Here is a 15,849-nt window from a genome sequence, read left to right on the forward strand (position 1 = left end):
CTGAAGATATCCAGGGTCCTCTAGAGAGTCACCTCATTAGCATAAACTTAGATATAGTCTAAAGTAGCTTGTTATGAATAACAGAAGACACTCCTATCAGTCCTATCCTCAGGAAATTCCTAGTGTTTTAGGAGCTCTGTGCCAGGAAACAGAGACAAAGACCAAATACATATTTATATTTCCCATTATGCCACACATGTAAAGGTAAATTTAGGTGTGCTTAATAGTAGTTACACTTTCTGCATGTTCCTTTGCTATTTAGAAAGTACTTTCCCATATTTTACCTTCTTTGCTTCTCATCAAACCCTATTCAATATGTGTGGAGTAGAATTAGCCCCATGGGTGTGTCAGTCACATCTGTAGTTCAGATAACTTGCTAGGTTGCCATAGTTGTGAATTTTTAAAAGTGCATCCAAACAACTGAGGCTTATACACACCTCATTCGTTATAAGAAATGGCATTTCTTTAGGAAGAAAGGAGAGTGGAGATAAGGTAATGAAGTGTGAAGTGGCCTGGGATTTGCTTAGCCAAATGCTGGTTAGCATCCTTCATTTGCCTGGGTTGGGTCTGGGAATGGAAGGGGAGCAGGAGAGCCAAGAGGACTTTAAGAGCTCAGAGAAGTCATGTCCGAGACTGAGGAGAGGAGAACTGGCAAAGATTTCCACCAGGGGCTCATCCAAGCTGCTAAGAAATGGTTTGAGTAAAAGCCAAATCACCTGCATCTAACAAATCTCAGTTCTGACATTTATTTTAAGGAAAAACTATACCTCCATGTTAATTTGTTGTAGCTTGTTTTGAAATAACACAGAACTGGAAACAAATCAAGTGTTCACATTACTAGAGGATTGACTAAGAAAGTTACAGTATTTGATGAACTGTGCAGCCAGAAAAAACTGTAAATTTTGTACCAAAAAGTGAAATAAAAAATAAAAATTACATATCAGCATTGAAAATATTTGCAATTGAGAGTGAAGTGAATAATTTATGTGTTCTATGATTGCAATTATGTAAACTAAAGCTAGGAATGGGGTTAGAGTGAAAATAAATTTTTTTGATGGAGTGTTGGGATTAGAGATGATTTTTCTTCTTTAAAATTTCCTTCAATGTTGTTACTGCTTTTACAATAAAAAGTAAATAGTCTTGAGAGTCTAAGTTTGCTGTTTCATTAAGTACAATTGTTGTGTCCCAACAGTTCATGACGAGGGAGGACAAAAGCTATAAACAAACTTTATTAACCTAATAATATTTGTATGAATAAAATTAATTTTCTTTTTTTTCCCCCTCTAAATGTGTCCTGTGGGTGTGATTGGAAATTGTTGTCAAATTCGAAGCTATACCTGGGTGGATCTGACTCAAAATATAGGTCACGTGGCATTCATGGCCTTCTCTTGGAGGGACCTTTGTGTGGCCGCTCATAGAAGCAGGCAGTTGTAGTCCAGGATTCCTAAGCTGTGGACAGAGAAGGTGAATAATCATTTCAAGTGTGAACCGAAGTCAATGATCACCTGACAGATACCTCAGACTATGGACATTGATTATGATGGGACTTTTTCTCTCAGGGGCAACTCTATGTAGAAAACTAATGGTAAATTTGAGCAGGTGCTTATATATTTAATGATAGAAAAAGAGTTGTGCCAGCAACACCAGGGATGCTGCCTAGTTACCTAGTAATTGAAACATCTTACATATCAAAAACTTTCTATATTAAAATTAAAACATGTTTTCATGCTTTTATAATTGTAATATTCTGTAATCATATTGCTAAAATATGGGTAATTATGAAGAAATGAAATATTTTGTTACTCATGTAGTTTCTTTAATTTACTCAGTTGATGCTATTGGAAGGTAGATGGACTCAGTAGTTCTCAAACTACCCCATCCCACCCACCTGCCCAGGAGTAACAAGTGACACTTTCACTAAAGGCACTAACACAGGCTTAGTGGAATATGCCAACTTCCTAGAGGCTCCTATCACATACAGGAGCCTGGCCCATGCCATCGAAATCAAGCCTGAATTCTGCCTGCCAGGGGCTGTCTGGTATATCTCTGACAACTTCCTGCCCAGCAATGTTCACCCATTGGTCCAAGCCCACCATGTGACTCCATTCCCAGAAGCCTCACCTTAGACTGCCTTCCTCATGCAGCCTTTCTTATTACCATTACTGATCATGTACTGATCATTTGCTGGTCCTTAGGATCTATGAACCAGCTTTCAGAAAATGAGATTATATATCAAACCAACAAAGACATTGGATTCCCTTCTATCAGTGGTGAATAACAGTGATTCTGAAAGTACAGAAAATGAGTATGATTAAAATATCGATCTCCAGATATATTACTGACGGAAGAAAGTCTTTTGAAAGAAGATCCTAGTGTTTAATTAGAGACGCTTACAACACTAAAACAGCTATTCCCTTTTAGTTACGGCACAAGTTAAGGCATCTTGAAACTATTTTTAAAGGATAATTTAACCTCAAAATCAAAATTTAGCACTCAAAACCTCTAAACAAACAGCTGAGATGAAATTACAGCAACATGTTTACCAGAGAAGGATTTTGGGTCAACTGTGAAGTAGAAGTGGATGCATCATGATAAACAGGGGTGGGGTTCTTCTCGCACCATTTAGAGATGTTACCGGGCAGACAGGATAAACTGTCTTCATACACACTGCCCCCTCATCCTTGCACACCTCTCTTTCCCCTTCTTTGATATCTGGCTGATACCCCTGTTTGACTTGGAATACTTAGCTTAACTCTAGAGAAAACTTGAGTTCCTGAGTTTTCTTTCCCAAGGTCACACAGTTATGAAGAGGCTGGATCAGCTCTGATGTCAAAACCCATCATTTAAGCTCTTTGTTTTACTGCCTCCTATTTCAACTGTGAATATCTTTCCCATGTATTTCTATGTAACTCTCATCATCTCTGTTCTCTAGGAAATGGGGAACATATTCCAGGCTCCTGTAGGAAGGACTGATCAGGGCCCTCTGTCAGCATAATTTATCTCTCTCCCCTACTCCTAATGAAAATGAAAATATAAATGTAAAAACAATTGAACTGTGTCACTAAATGTGATATAAAAACTAAACTAATGGCTATCAAACAGTTTCTAATAGTTGTCACCTGGAGGTTCCCTCCCTGGAAGACAGTCTCAGGGGCGGGGGGGTCTCAGCTCACAATCTCTTGGCACTTCTGCTTGACCTCTTCTGGAAAGGCAGTCCCAAATCCTTTTGCCAAGACTCCTCCCTGACAGTAGCAGAACTTTTAGTACCACTTGACTGAGAAAGTTCCTGATGATGCTTAAAACTGATGTCTTAAATATCCTCTAGACTTGGCTTTGGCTCTCCATTCCCCAGGTGTGTCACATTGGTTGAGTTATGTAAACTGAGACTCAGTTTCCTCAACTGTGAAGTGAGGGCAACACCTCTCATAGAGAATTGGCTAGAGCTTAAACGAGATAATAAACCATAGGAGATACAGAGGGGTTATGCATGGGACTAACTTGACTTAGGCCTCAAAGCTAGTAGATGAGGGACCCAGGATTTGAACCCAAACAGTCTGACTCTAGAGTCCCCCTTGCAACACGATAAAGGCTAATTTAATGGGAGAACACAGGAAGACCCAACTCGAGAAGGAGGGGGACAAAGAAAGCTTTTCAAGGGTGATAACGTCCAAGTTAGGAGCTGTAGGAATTAACCAAAGAAAGGGAGGTGGTGTGGTGGGCGCAAGGTGGGATACTGGATGGTGAGGGTGGGAGAGAATGTTCTAGGCAGAAGGAACAGGATGTACAAAGACCAGAAGGCAAGAGAGCATAGCACATTTGGCTTGATTAGGCATACCTAGTCATTGGTGACTAAGCAATATGATAAAAACATTGCTGTGCTAGTGCCTTCTGTGCCAGGATTACTGCATTTACAACTCTTTTTTGTACATAGAACATTTGGGCTCTATGGCCCATGGCCAGTGTGGCTGCCTGTGGTTGCCTTGCGTGATCTTTGCAATTCCGGTGCCATTACAAGCTTCCTGAGGGCAGGACCCAGCCTTTGGACTTAGTTTCTTCTCCAGAACAGAACACATGACAATATCTTCAAATATACTGGGTATAAATTTATGATCCATGAATGACTTAGTAAAGCTACCCTGCTGTTAACAGAGAACATTCTCTAAGTACCAAGAATATGGAGTGGTGGCCAGTATTTGTTTTTATCTTTGGGGAACACCAATGCCACATGGTTTGTGTGGACAGTCAGTACTGGCATAGACTCATGAAGCAGATAACTGACAGACACCGCCCAAAATCAGATGGCAAATTCAGAGAAGAGGGTTTGCTTTCCATTGGGATGAGCAGGCACTGCTATTGCTATTCTGGGTCAGTGTAAATAATGACTATAAATGAAGCTCTGTCATGAAGCTGATTGTTCAAGCCTCCAGGGAAACGGTCATTGTCTTCCCTCATTAGAACCTCAGCATGGCCTGAGGTGACCATTTTCCTGTTCATATCCAGAAATGTAACCTTTAGCTTTTTGTTTTTTTAAAGAGAAAACATGTGGGTTAATTATTTTGCTGCAATCAGTAGGTATCAATTTTCTCATTGTAATTTTCAAGATAATAGAAAGTTATTTTTTTTTTTCACTATGAAAGATCATAACAAAATGGGCAAATGGCAGCAGTCCCAGAAGGGGTAGTGCCAGCCCAAAATCAAGACATAAACACCAAGTTGGGAGGCCTTCTGAGGTGACCCTACTCATTGCTTTCATTTATTAAGATTTTGGTTTTGTAGTAAATATGCATGAAGGATGTCATGACTCTATATATTTGGAGATGTTCTTAAAATGCCCTCCTTTGCTCTTGAATGAAGAGTGGTTATAATCTTGTGGTGCTGGTGGTAATCATTTGCATGGCTTAAATTTTCTTTAACTTTTTATTTGGAATAATTTCAAACATAAAAATAGAGCAAAGAACGCTCTTATAGCCTATATCCACGTTTATCTGTTGTTGACATTTTGCCTTAATTGTCTTATCTGTCTGTTTGTCTATATAAAATGTTTTCTGATCAAATTGAGAGTAAGTTGCATGTCATGTTCATTTATCCTTAAATACTTCACTGTCCATTTTCCAGGAATTAGGATATTCTCTTTTATGAGCACAGTTATCAACCTTAATAAGTTTAACTGTGACATACTTTTATCCAGTTTATGGTCTATATTTCAATTATCAATTAACCCAATAATGTCCTTTTTAGCACTTCCTCCTCTAGTTACAGTCCTGTCTAGGCATGCATTTAGTTGTCTCCTTTCATCACAAACAGTTGCTCACCCTTTCTTTGTCTTTTATGATATTGATACTTTTGGAGAATATAATTTCTTCCCCCTTTTTAAATTAAAATGTTCCTCATTTGGTGTACATTCATGTTTCCCCCCAGCTAGATTCATGTTATTCGTTCTCCACTGGATGTGTGTCTTTTTTAAAAGAGACTTGATCACATATATTGTAATCTGATGGGTCACTTAGTCCCACATAGGATATTTTTGTGAGATGTGTGCCACCAGCCTGAGTTATGGGCTTAGCCTGCCAGTGACTCACTGTGCTGTCCTGGGTTAGTTACCCTTCTGGGCCTCAATTTCCTCACTTACAAAAAGAAGGGATTGAGTTAGATGGCCTTTAATAGCCCTCTGGATGAGACCATTCATGATTTTTTATGAATCTATGATAAATGCTTGTGTTCAAAGTCAGTTAATACTCTTATTAAAAGTGAAAACAAGGATTTCCCTGGTGGTCCAGTGGTTAAGACTCCATGCTTCCAATGCAGGGGGCCCGGTTTCGATCCCTGGTCAGGGAACTAGATCCCTCATGCCGCAACTAAGAGCCCACACGTGGCAATGAAGATCCTGCAGCGAAGATCCCACGTGCTGCAACTAAGACCTGGCACAGACAAATAAATAAATAATTTTTTAAGTGAAAATAATAGTAGCAACTTTCTTAGCTGTCTAGATCTTTGGAAAGCTTGGTCTGGATTTGATAGCAAAGCTGAAACTTTAAACTAGAAAAGTCCATTGTATCTTGATTAGTGAGGGGGAAGATTATGTCTTGGCCTGGGCACAAAATGCAGTTTATTTCATGCAGATAAACTGACACGTTAACACCAAAGTTTCAAGATGCTCACATATTTCAAACCATATACCTAGGATCTAAAGCCTTCTTTCTGGCTGATAACAGGATTCCTGTAATAACATGCATTTAGGGTATTTTCCAAATACCCAAAGGCACGCATGACTTTAAAGAACACATGTGCATTTCATTGCAGTAACCCACTTTTGTGCTTAATTAAATTCCTTTTGGCAGAAGTGGCGTTTTGAATTTGATACACTATTATCGCATCACATTACCAATACGCCTCTCTGGCTCCTGCCCTGGACACCCCTGATATAAAGCACTCTGCAGCAGAAAGAAGTCTGTGGAGCTGCCAAAAGGCAGGCTGAGCATTCCCTAGGGCAGCCCCGAAAGACGGAGAAAGAGGAACATGAGTGCTCACAGGTGGCACAGACTCATGGTGCCTTGGAAGGCTGCTCAAGTACCCCTTGCCCAACTGGGGAGCTGCTTTTTCAGTACTAGCAGGTGGTGAGAGACCCTTTCCCACATTTGTGTTTGGACAGTCAACTGGGCTCTCAGACATTTGTGTTGGAAGCAGTGTTCACGTAAGACTGTAGAGCTGTGTGGCAGTTTCCAAAGCATTTGTGTTTGTATTCCATGGGAGGCAGCCTGGAGGAAGGAAGGCAGCAGGGGACAACTTAGGAGATAGAGAAACTGTGTACAAAATCTGACTTTAACACTGTCTAATAATACCACCTTAAGCAAGTTACTTCGCCTCTTTGAGCCTCCTTAGTCTGCAGAATGGGCTTTACAATGTCTGCTGTCACTGTGAGGATTCAAGAAGATACAGGTATGTAAGCTTCCTGCCTGGCACAGAATTGACACTCAACATATATTTCTTTCTCTTTTTCCCCTTTCTTTTGAAGTAGGTAGGCAAGACAGATATTGCCAATCCTGTTTTATGTAGGAGAAGGTAGAGGCTCATAGAGTTTTTTTTTTTAATTTATTTATTTTTGGCTGCGTTGTGTCTTCGCTGCTGCACGTGGGCTTTCTCTAGTTGAGGTGAGCGGGGACTACATTGCGGTACGCGGGCTTCTCATTGCGGTGGCTTCTTTTGCTGCGGAGCACGGGCTGTAGGCGCATGGGCTTCAGTAGTTGTGGCTCACGGGCTCTAGAATGCAGGCTCAGTAGTTGTGTCACATGGGCTTAGTTTCTTCCAAGGCATGTGGGATCCTCCTGGGCCAGGGCTCGAACCCGTGTCCCCTGCATTGGCAGGTGGATTCTTAACCACTGTGCCACCAGGGAAGGCCCTCATAGAGTATTAAAGTCAATCAACTGTTAAGGTCCCAGGATGGATTTGAACTTGTGATTTTTGGCTAGTCCATTATTATTTATCTCCCTTGCAAAGCTGTCTCCTGGAAGTTGATTATATCACTGAGCCAGTTTCAATAAGGCTGTGGCAATTTGCTTTTTAACAAACTTACACAATTTTTTACAATAGTTTTAGATTTACAGAGAAGGTGCAAAAATGACAGAGTTCCTGTAAACTCTTCATCCAGTTTCGCTGATTGTTGACATCTTACATCACTGTGGTACACTTGTCACAACTAAGAAACCAACATCAGTACATTACTATTAGCCATTAATTACTATATTAACTAAGCTCTACACTTTATTTGGATTTCACTAGCTTTTCCCTAATATCCTTGCTCTGTCCCAGGATCCCATGTCATATTTAGTTGTCAGACTTTCATTGTTTTTGATGACCTTGACAGTTTGAGGAGTACTGGTTAGGTAGAGTGCCCCTCATTTGAGTTTGACTGATGTTTGCTTGGGGTTAGACTGGGGTTATGGGTTTTGGGGAGGAAATGTTTTCTGCTCTGAAAACATTTTTATTGTTCATCTTTATTACCCTCAACTGGGATCAATCTTGTGATTTTTATCTTACCATGTGCAGAACCCAACTCTAAGGTAAAACCCCTTGTGACCAGCCTTGGGCTGCTCAAAAGATTCTTTCACATGCTATTTAATTACGTCTCTGGGTTGACTCTCCATTTGTTTTGCATGCATTTAGTTACCAGATTGCTCCGGGTGAAATATTCTTTAATAATTACCTTATTGAAATACCAAAAAGTGACTCAAATAAAATCTATGAATTATTTATAGGATTTAAAAGTAAGTTCCATTTTCCCATCAGGTTCAGACATTCTCTTCTCTGCGCAGCCTTCCTTGATCTTCCTGTTTCTTTTTTCTTGATATTTTAGACCTTTCTGGTAACATCTTAATTATAGTGTCTATAGGATGCATTCCTAGGTTAAAAACAATATGTATAAGATAACTATCTGGATAAGTCAGCATTGCCTATTTGGTGTGTCTTGTCGTCCAGATGTACCCCAAACCCATCTCAGATTGTTATGTCAGCTTTTGATCAGTGTGTACATTTAATTTTGTTTCAACTGAGAATATATATGTTTCAGAAAAGTAGTACAGAGAAAAATCAATCAGCATCGAAGTGTGGTTTTGTGTTGGTTGGAACACACGTAGTGCTTTGCCTACGGAATGTATAGAGAGGACAATTAGTAAAAATTCTCAAGGAGTGCTGAAGAGTGAGCAGGTGAAACACAATAACCATTGATGTAATTCAATTCCAGCTGGGTGCCATCAAAGTTTGTCGCAAAATGTATTTGTGCAAAACCTCTACAAATTAGTGTGGTTAATAGTTGTCCTAATGAAGGGCAAGTTTCTTAAGAACAGACTTCAAATAATCTACCTTTGTATTCCTCATAGCGCTTAGCCCACTGCTTTGAACAGAGTAAATGTTCATTTGATGAGTATTTTTATAGAATCATTATTTTGCCAGGCACTGTGCTAATTACTGGGGTGATAAGTAAGTATAAGACATAGTCTTCTGACTTGAAGAACTCACAGTCCAGTGGGGTAGATGGAGAAGTGATCATATAACTAGATTTCAGTGTGATCAGTGCTCTAATGAAAGAAGGGAGTGGCTAGGTCTACCTGGAAAGGTCTCGATGACTTTCAGGGGATGGGGCCTCTATACTGGCTCTTGAAGTACAATTAAGAGATCATGAGGCAGAGAAAAGGCACAAGAGTAATATTTTCAAAGCAACAGGCTGTCTTGTTGAGAAATAAATCATCAAATGTTGGAGAAGAGGCAATCTGGTGTGAGGTGGAAAAGATCAGCCTTGTAGGTTGGGGCCAGATTTTCAAGCACTTGTCTACCTACCATGCTGATGAGTTGGTACTTCATTCAAAAAGTAACATTCAAAGGTTTTAAGCAGGGGAGTCACATGATGAGATTTATATTCTAGAAGTATCACTCTGAGATGAAGCTATGGAGTTGGGAGGAAGCAGGGAAACTGGTTAGGAGACTCTTGCAACAGTTCACCCAAGACGTGAAGTGGGTGTGAATTTACCATAACCAATGTCTGTTGTATCTACTTACAGTCTCATTTGCTTGGTACAACACTTAGCTCATGTTATGTATCATAAATGCAATCAAACTATACAGTTCTGAATGAAAAATAATCCCACTTTCTTAGATCAATATAGAAGCAATTAAGTGAGGGCAATAAGGAAGTGTTTACTTGAGACACAAAGCAGGGGAGCGCCCAGGAAATGAGGTAGATAGTGTGTGATACCCGCCTCAGGAATCCGGACTCCAGCCCTCTGGAGTAGCAAGAACTGGTGCCCATCAGAAGCACAGGTTTATATTTGCATTTCCCCTTCCTTTGATTCCTGATCCCCATTGCTCTTGTTGACTCTGGTGTCTGCAACATGCATGGATGCAAAGAGCTAACCTGAGGAATTATCTAATAATGTGGTCATGCTTTTAGCAATCTGTATTAACCTTATTTGACACACCGTCAGGGTACAGAGACAAAGAGAGATCGTTATATTACTGGTTTCAATGTTAAATCCTGTCATAAACTGTTCAGTTATACTTCATAGAAAGAAAAATGTATTTGGTGAACAATGGAGTCAAGTTAAAACGAGAAAAAGAGCATGTTCTGTTCTTTGGTAAATGTTCCTTTGCCAAGTGTACAAGTCCCACAGTTTTCAGGGCATATACAAGGCTAGGGGCTAAAAGGGCCAAGAGCTACACACAAGGCCACCCAGGGTAGACAAAATTCATGGAGTTGATGGGGGTCAGAAGGTGGTATGGTGGGTGATTGTGGAACATGATTTAAAGAACACTTGAAATTAGCTCTTTTGAGTTGAACAACTTTATGACTGATGGTTACCTGTCCTCTCTACATGTGGTAGTGATAGGAACAAGCAAGCGACATCCAAGCAGAGCAGAGAGATCCCTGACTGAGGTGGGACATGTGAGTTCAGGTCCAGCTGCCAACCCTAACCCCTGTGAGACCTTGGCAAAGTCACTTCAGCTATCCAGGGGTTATCTTCTTTACGAGTAAAATGAGAGGGTTAAGTTAGATCATCTCTAAGTTACCTTTTGCTCTGACAAATCTTTCACTCCATGATGCCTAATCTGTGAAGAGTTACTAACAGCCAGTATGTAGTAGTGAGGGCCCTGTTTCTTTCTCGTGAAACAAGAGTGATACCACCTACGTCACCAAGATGGCTTGAAGATCGCATTTAAAATGAGATCATGAGTGAAAGTGATTAGTACCAAACCTGTCAAATAGTGGTTTTCAGTAAATCGGAGTGTCCTTTATTAGATGTCCCATTCATTAAAAATGTTTATTGAGCACCTACTATGTGCCAGACAGTGTTCTAGGAGCTGGGTACGTAATAATGAATAAAATAGATGAATTTGCTGCCTCCATGGAGCTTTTAGTAAACAGACTGATGAATATACACTAGCACAGCCTTTCTTCCCTTCCTTCCTCCCTGGCTCCCACTTCTCACCTCCTCTTTAACCCATTTGCTCTTAGCTCCTGTTGCAGATCCTGGTTGGCTAGAATCTAGCCCCAGGAGTGATAGATCTGAGGTCAGGACCGGTGTGTGAAACTCAGTGTTTTCATTCGATGGTCAGGGCTTGGGAAAGTGTGTGGACAAATGAGCATGAATTGTGACAAGAGTAGGAACAGAGTTAACCAAAGTAAGTGGACACTGGGACTGTACTTTAGGATTCCCTGCAACTAAGAATGTTGACAACACTATACTGGTTAGTTCTTTAGATGAAATGCCTGGAAAGCCATACATACAGAAGAGTGTATAAAGAAAACCAAAACATTTATGATTCTACAATCAACCTACCTTCACTCAACACCATCTGGGGCAGGCTGAGCAAGGCGTTGGCTTCCCGGTGGTGAATAATACTTAATTTCTTCCTTCAAGGAGCTCACTTTTCCTGAGGGAGGCAGACATGAATCTCAATATATTGTGCTAAATGCTTTTTAAAGATGTGTAAATCCAAGGGGGTACACAATGTAAAGCAAAATATTTGGACCTCATCATTTTGACATTGCTGTTTTAATCCTGCTGAGGTAAAATGAAAAGTTCTTCTAAAATTGAACAGCCTCTAAAAGCATTGACTTTATTTTTAGGTAATGAAATCACAACTAAATATTGCAGGTAGAGATAGTGAACGTAAAGTAACATTGATAACAACACATATATGTAAACTTGTTGATTAAAAATTGACAAAAAGATTACATTACCTTAAAGAGATTTTTATCCACAAAATTTATCCAGATTTTTTAAAAGGTGGACTCCATAGAAAGAAACCTCAGTAACAACAACAACAGATCAGAGAGCAGAAGGTATAATTTGAAAATTTTAACACTGGGAAAAAAAACTGATGAATTAAAAAATGTCTTTACTGTGATGTATATAGAAAAGACTATGTGGACATAATTTAAGTAAATATTAAAATACAAAAAATACATATAATTTCGCTGTGCTATAAAGATTACTGATCAAGGAATTCAAATGGTATAGTGGTTTGCCTATACAAAACTCATTTTGGAGGAAAATTAATCAATGTTGAAATCTACTAAGAGTGTACTTTGTGAGTCACAGAGCAGAGTGAAAAGAGATAATAGGTCTGGTGGAGGAGCAACAGGAAATATCTAGCATGTGTGTTGTCTCTCTTGTAAGTCAATAAAATTGACGAAAGATTTTTATGCACATTGTTTTATCCAAGTCATTTTTGTGTACCCCTGAGCAATTAATAGCACATTGCAAATTGTGTTATTTGGTAAAGATTTGCTGAGTGAATGAAGAATAAATGAACAAATGAATATTAAAAGGACAATAAAAAAAATAAAGGACAATATACCACTGACCCTCAAAGTATCACTAATCCACCTTTGGACAATAATACTTCCTGTCACTTTGTACTGTAGTAATCTATTTTTATGGTTATCATTCCTATCAGAGGGTGATTTTCTGAAGAGCAGGGAAGATGATTTTTATGTATGTTTATATTCCGTGCCTGTAATTTAGCAGGCATTCAGAGAATGTTTGCTAAATAAATGAATGACAAAATTTTATATTAAGGGTCAGGTTACTTAGTCTAAGAAAACTGAGATGTTTCCCTCATATTTCATTTTCATCATAATAGAAGTTCAGATGAGAGCCAAGGGCTGTAGAGGCTCCAACCCCTGTAGAATCAAATCTGATTAGGAAATATACTTTGTAAAGGTAACACCTACACCATTTAGGGGGAAAATACAAAATAAGATGATATCTACCAAGGGCTCTCCCCAGAGCTGGTTTCTACTCTATTATTTCCCTGGAGACCCCTGGCTCAGTTTGCTCCGTTCTTAGCACAGCTTTTGGCCTCAGCCTTGACAGCAGCTTGGAGGCAGATAGGAACATTATTTCATGAAGTAATTTAGATATGATTTTTAAAAAAATCTCATCTTGGCACAAACCCTACGAGAGCTTGGGTTTAACCTGTTATTATGAGATTTCAGGGAATAATAAATAAATTGCAAAATGGAAAACTGCAGAAGCTTGGGATGAAAGAATTTAAATTGAATTTGCATACAATCCACTAGACATAAAAGGGCACTCAAAGGAGTGAAGTACACTAGATAGGTAGTATAAAGTTCTCATTTTCACATATAATTATGGGAAAAACACTTGAAGAATTCCTTCTTTGCTCTAATTTTCAGACAAGATAGGTTATTTGAATTTCACAACTATCGGTAGAGTCTTTAGCCAAGGATGGTTGGAAATAGTTGATGTTAGGCCAGGAGTTTTAAGTTAAGTGTCTGGTTTATAATTATAAGTCCTCTTTTGAGCTTCCACCTTTGGTTTGGTCTCAGAGATCCACTTTATTATCTAGCCCCATTCGACCACTGAAAAATTAGTACTTCAAGAAATGGGAGATACAGAATTCAGCTTTGTTGTAACACAGATGAAATATATGAATTTGGGCAAGTTATTCAACTTCTCTACGCCTGTCTCCTCATCTGTAAATGGAGACTGAAGGAGGAAAAGCACATAAAGCCTGTAGCCCAGGGCCAGGCGCACAGAAAATGCCCCAAGCTATAGTTAGAAGAACTGAGGCTCAGAGTTGGGAAGTGACCAACTCCAGGTCTCAAGCATACCCGTGTCTGCTTTCTAATCCAGCATCCTTTTGTATGTTTGTTGTTTTAAAAATAATTTATTAAAGTGAAATTCACATATCATAGAATTAACCATTTTAATTGAAAAATTTAGTGACATTTAGTACATTCACAGTGTTGTGCAACCACTCTATCTAGTTTTAAAACATTTCCATCATCCCAAAGTAACATCCCATACCCCTTAAGCATTCTCTCCTCCCTTCAGTCCCTGGCAACCATCAATCTGTGTTGTCTCTATGGAGTTATCTATTCTGGGCGTTTCATATAAGTGGAATCATATATCATGTAAACTGTTCTGTCTGTCTTCTTTTACCTAACATAATGTTTTGGAGATATCTTTAAAAAAAAACTGACCATCTATTTTTAATTTTCTTGTCAGTATATAGAAATATAATTATTTTTATATATTAACCTTATATCCAGTGACCACAATAAATTCACTTCTTCATTCTAGTAGTTTTTTTTTCCTTTGGTAGGTTCCTTAAAAATTTTCTACATAAGCAATAATGCCTTCTGTAAATTAAAAAAAATTAACTTATTTTTCCATATTGCAGTGCTTTTACTTCTTTTTCTTGCCCATTGCTATGGCTGAGAACTTCAGTGCATGAAACTGGAAGTATGAGAGTGGCCATCCTGCCAAAATGAGTCTGAGAATGAAGCCATAGGTGCTAACCACACTAACGGAATAAGAGAGGAAAAGTAAGAAGAAAAGGAGAGAGAAACGGAGGGCTATAGAGTCAGAAATACCCCATGATGACTCTTATCAGCATAGACAGAGACAAGCCCTTGCAATGAAGTATACTCAGGTCCCTCTTCCGTCTTTATGGATCCACCCAGACTGTAGCGTGACCTAGAGTGGTGGATTCTTGCAAGATTTTTTTTTTTTAAAGCAATTATTAGGTACTCTCTGCTTCCCAAACATGTTGTTATAAACTTATCATGGACACAATTTAGGAATGTTTGCTGTTCAAGAATTGTGATTTCTACCATGTGGTGTTTTATAAACCGACTCAATGTGCTAGAATCAAATCTACTCAAAGACTAGCAATTTTTAATGAGTAGGAGGTCATCCAACTTTTTCACTCCTAGGACTTTATTTTCCTTAGGCCTTAAGACATGCTCAAAAAGTTGAGAGTTTACCTAGACTTTTCATGTACATTATTCATGGTTGTTCCTCACAGAAACCCAAGTAAGCAAATCCAAGGGCATTCATTTTTCTAGCTGAGGAAACTGAGGCTCAGAAAGATGAATGACTTGCCCAAGATCACTCACAGGACAGGTGGCAGCACTGGGATTGGAATCTAAGTTCACCCTCCAAAGCCTAGATACTTTCTTCAACCTTCTGCCTCCTGCAGAGATGATGCAAAGACCCAGGCCCTTCATTCAGCTTCATGAAACACTGGGAGTTCGGGATTAGACAGGCTCCCAAACAACATATAGGGGGCTGTTACTCTAATGATGGCTGTGTTGGTGCTACACAACACAAACCATACATATCAATTGAGTTGTACAAATGGGTGAGACTTGGTCAAATTTTCGCCTCAGCAGAAGAGAAGCTGGAAGATACTTATAAATTTTTCTGCTCAAGATATTCTCAAAATTCACAAAAGAAGAAAATTAGGAAAGTATCAAGTCAGAAGAGAGATAAAACTTTAATAATTGATGGTATAAAAGTGACCTTGAGAAAAGGAATGGCCAGTTGGGTGACAGGAGTCTAATGAAGTCTTCATATATTGAAGTTCTAAGACATCTTTTGGGGGATGGAAACTATATTGAATGGTCAGCATATGAAATCATGTGCAGTTTCTCAAATATTACCCGCTTTTCTGACCTCACAACTTTTCCTCTTGCTTTTCTCTCTTTGTAGATTGCCCTTCCTCCCATTGACCAGTGATGAACTCCTACTCATCCATCAAGACCCAGGTAAGATTACATGCTCAGTGAAGGCCTCAGCGGGCCCCAGAGAGTTCTCTGCTCCTCCCTCCTATGAGCCTTCCCTCTACCTTGTCCGTATTTCTAAGAAATGAGATGCAATAATAGCCAAAAGTATTTAAAGTATTTCTATATATCTAACCACTTAACTCTAGGGTTCTTGAGGCAAGAGACCATGTCTTATTCATCTCTTCACCCTAGGACCTATATTATGTTGGCACACAGTAAGCTGTCAAAGGTTTTTGCAGCAAACTGAAAAATCTCACAAC

General features: G+C 39.2%; 1 long non-coding RNA gene across 1 annotated transcript in view; it reads left to right on the forward strand.

The window, feature by feature from the left end:
• The window catches only part of LOC137226998 (uncharacterized), a 252,577-nt gene extending 237,011 nt beyond the window's left edge, over positions 1 to 15,566 (forward strand). The window contains exon 3 of the long non-coding RNA XR_010944645.1: positions 15,516 to 15,566. This is a non-coding gene — a long non-coding RNA (uncharacterized lncRNA). The remainder of the gene's footprint in view (positions 1 to 15,515) is intronic.
• The last annotated feature ends 283 nt before the right edge of the window (positions 15,567 to 15,849 follow it).

Source organism: Pseudorca crassidens, chromosome 7, assembly GCF_039906515.1.
Source record: "Pseudorca crassidens isolate mPseCra1 chromosome 7, mPseCra1.hap1, whole genome shotgun sequence".
NCBI classification, from domain to species: domain Eukaryota; kingdom Metazoa; phylum Chordata; class Mammalia; order Artiodactyla; family Delphinidae; genus Pseudorca; species Pseudorca crassidens.